This window comes from Branchiostoma floridae, chromosome 7 (assembly GCF_000003815.2).
Source record: "Branchiostoma floridae strain S238N-H82 chromosome 7, Bfl_VNyyK, whole genome shotgun sequence".
Taxonomy (NCBI): domain Eukaryota; kingdom Metazoa; phylum Chordata; class Leptocardii; order Amphioxiformes; family Branchiostomatidae; genus Branchiostoma; species Branchiostoma floridae.
Window position 1 is genome coordinate 11100044 of NC_049985.1, and position 3944 is coordinate 11103987.

A 3944-nucleotide genomic window follows, 5' to 3' on the forward strand; every position below is an offset into this window, starting at 1 on the left:
CTTTAGTCTGCATAGTAACTAAATTATGTTTCTAATGTGCTGAAAGCCATCCACACGCCTGTCTTTATAAATGTATGACACTTGAGCTGTAAGCATATTTGCGATGCACACCTGTGGCAGGAACTGATGTCAATGTTTCTTAACCTGTTTTTCCATTAATTTTTCCTGTGATCGATGTTTTTAATAACAGATTGCGTCCCTGACATCAGTCTCTCTGGAGGAGGAAGCAGTGAATCCTTAGCAGTGAAGATCGCGCGGCGTACATCCTTCACTATACGGAGCCGCATCCACGTCATCTGCAATCAGACCTACCGCGTTACGTACCAATGGAGCGTTTTCCAACATAACTCAATGGTGAACATAGTGCAGGTACTGGACATTCCCAACAAAGTCGTGCGTGATTCGCAAGACATCACAATTCCAGGAAACACCTTAGGCTACGGCTCCACGATTGTTGAGCTGAACGCTACCATGGTTTTCTCGAATACTGGAAACAAAAAGTCAGAGGTACAAAGACAGTGGGTTACCATTACACCATCTCCACCAGTGGCGCATATAGCCGGTGGGTCTGCCAAGTCTGTCAGTCGGCAGGGGGCTCTGGTGCTGGACGCAACACAGTCCTATGATCCGGATGAGTACATCGACGATTACCGGAATTTCACTATTCAGTGGATCTGTGAAACGCTTCGTGGTAAGTTTCTGCCTCTTGAAGGACATTGCTGTTTCTGTGAAACTAAATGTTCAAAATATCAATTTATAACTTATCGCAAGATCGTGTACATTGGACCTCATGATCGGCATCTTTAGAGCGGTGTTGTATGTTGCATCGGTATCTTTTGTAGAACGGTGTTCAAAGTACCAATTGTAACACAAAAATGTGATTGCTATTAAATAACTTGTTTTGCAGGGACGGCATGCATCGATATATTCCCAGATGGCGGAGAAAGCGCCGTGTACGAACTTCAGGCCGAGTCATTTCCTGATGATTCCGACATCTTGATATTCACGGTTGAGGTCAGCCTTGACGGGAGGGGCTCATCACAAACCTCACAGTCAGTCACCTTACAAAACGGAACTGTCCTCAACATCGCCATTATGTAAGACGCGATGTTTGTCTTCTTATTGCCTAAAAGCAGGATAGTTCTTTTGAGGTAAGAAGATATCTAGTACAAAAAATAGACTAGTGAATTAATGTGATAGAGGGGTGCTATCACATTTCTCATCCATAGACGTTATCTATTACCTCATACTTGTAAATTAATGTGATAGAGGTGTGCTATCTCATTTTTGTCACTGATAGACGTTATCTTTTACCTCTTACTAGTAAATTAATGTGATAGAGGGGTGCTATCTCATTTTTTCACGAATAGACACAATAAATCGGTCTCAGACTAACGTTGTGTCTACCAGAGAAAAATGTGATAACACCCCTCACAATTATTCACAATAAAATACTAGTACTATTCAGGGCTAAATAAATGTCATGAATAATCAAGTCTGGATATCTAGCAAGAGTGAAGTGCGTCTCACTCAGTTCTTAAGTGTCTTTTTTATGTTACTGAGTGTAGATATTACATTGATACCTAATGATGGATGGATGGAGTCAGAAGATACTTATCTTTTATTCCTTAGGTGTGATGCAAACTGCGAGGCCAAAGCCAGTCCATCCGAGAGGCTAGTTCTCCTGACCCAATGCGACAACTGTCCAACAGCAAGCACTGCATATCAGTGGACTCTGAAGGGAGAAAAAGGCATTGATTGGGATTTTGATACGACAACCGGAAACGCGTCACAGAACCTAGTGGTTCGCAGCAACATTTTTGAGGTACTTTACTTCTACATGTCATCATTAACATATTTGGTTTTATTTCATTTACTTAGTACGTTAATAATCAGTTTAGCTAACGGATTGAATCACCTTTGTGTATTCTAGGCGGGAGAAAACTACACCTTCAGGGTAGACGTGACGTCCAATGTCGAACCTTGGGGAATTGGTTTCTCTGAATACAGTCTCAGCGTCAACAAACCCCCTACTGTTGGAGCATGTGTGGTCAACCCTTTGTCAGGTGTTTCAACAATAACGCCGTTTGACATTTGGTGCGAAGGTAAATCACCCACCTCTCAAATGAGCTAATTTCAATAAAAAGGATCGTTTAAAGTATTTTATATTAGTAGCATGCATAATTGGGATTGATTTCTTTTATCTTCCTCAGGAGTCCATGATGATGACCAACCTCTGACCTACAGTCTTTACTTTAACAACGAAAGAAGTGACGACACCGCCTACACCTTACTCCACACGGGAACGGTACATTACCATCTTCTCACGTTGCGCAGACTGTAATGACTATATATATATATCCATCCCTTAGTTACGTTGGCCAGCTATATTTTACTCATTCGCCACATGCATCTATTTGGATATATCTAGCGAGTACTAGTATATTCTTGATGCACATCGCAACTGTTATGAGCTTATCTTATAACGTAGACCCTAGCCCCCTACTTTAGTATTTTTGTATTTGGAAACAATTCGACCAGTTCTCCAGTAGTTTCCGCCATGTGACGCTTTATCGTCAATAGTAGCTATGTAGTGTGTTTTGCAAAGTCTAGTTGTTTTAGTGTGACTTTAGTGGATTAGACGCTGTAGGATGAGTGTTATTTTGAAATATGATTTTATACAGTTAATGATGTTTCTGGTTTTACTGCAGACCAGGCGATTTCCACCTCAGCAGCTCCCAGCTGGACAGGAACTTCGCGACTTCAACATCACGTTAGAAGTTCGCGTGTCGGATGCTTTGGGCGCAACAACAATCATCAGGAATATCAATGCGCAGGTAAAGTTCCTGTTGTGATGTTTAGAGTTTTCCTTCCAAGTCTTAGTGGATTTCCTAATTCTGCACAATCAGATCAAGTGTCAAGCATACAAGTTCTTTTGGAGGTTCTTTCTCACATGGTTCGGGTTTATCGATATGGAAAAAACTCAACACAGAAGAGTGGACTGAGTTTAATTTCGTCAGGATCGTTTTCTGAATGGTTAATAGTCAAGCCAGCTAAGTCGACTGATGTTGTTTGAAGCTCGACTTGAACTTGACTTACGATGATCACGTTGTTTTTATGGACAAATATGCATCTCACTAGCGCCAAATTACAAAAATATGTTCATCCATATTTCTGCTGTAAGGTCCATCCACCAAATGTGGAAGAGACGGAAGCGGTGCTGAGCAGCCTCAACGAAACTTTGGACAACCTCCGTGATACTGGAGACAGTCGCGCCCTCCTCCAGCTCACCAACAGTCTTAGTTCTGTTCTCAACGCAGCGAACACATCCTCCTACAGCAACGATGTACTTTCAACGGTACCATGAAGAATGCCTTTGTGCTGTTTTGCTAATCGGGCAGATTTACCAGGAGCACAAGATAGTATCATAGCTGGCCAAGGAGTATAGCTGGGCAAAGTGAATCAGCTGTCCACTGGGAATCTGCCAGCTGACTCCCTTTGGCCGGCAATACTAGTACTCCTTGGCAAGCTTTGATACTATCTTATGCCACTGCTAAATCTGCCTGCAAATTACTGTCAGTGTTGCCTGGTGTGGGGTGTTAGCAGAGTCAAATGTAGCCTATTAGCACTTAGCATTAACGGAAACTTGACTGCTACGTAATTTACGATACAGCAAATAGCTTTGCATTAATGAAGCAACCAAAATGATAATTATTTTCCTTGTCTAGTTAGAAAATTTATTGCTTTGCTTTAGGTCTTGAGCTCTCGCCTTATTTTGTATATCTCTCAGGCACGTGACGGACTCATTGACTCGCTGGCGACAATCCCTGTTCAAAGCCTGGAAAACATCGATCAGGTGTCAAGTGCCTTGGGCCAGGGCACAGCGTCAGAGGAACAGGTTACTCCAGACTCTCAGGATCGTGGTTACACAAACAACTCAAAGT

General features: G+C 42.3%; 1 protein-coding gene across 1 annotated transcript in view; it reads left to right on the top strand.

Annotated features, from left to right (window-relative positions):
• Positions 1 to 3944, top strand: part of LOC118420011 (polycystic kidney disease protein 1-like 2) — a 76448-nt gene that overhangs the window by 39963 nt on the left and 32541 nt on the right. The gene's annotated exons all lie outside the window — the stretch shown is intronic.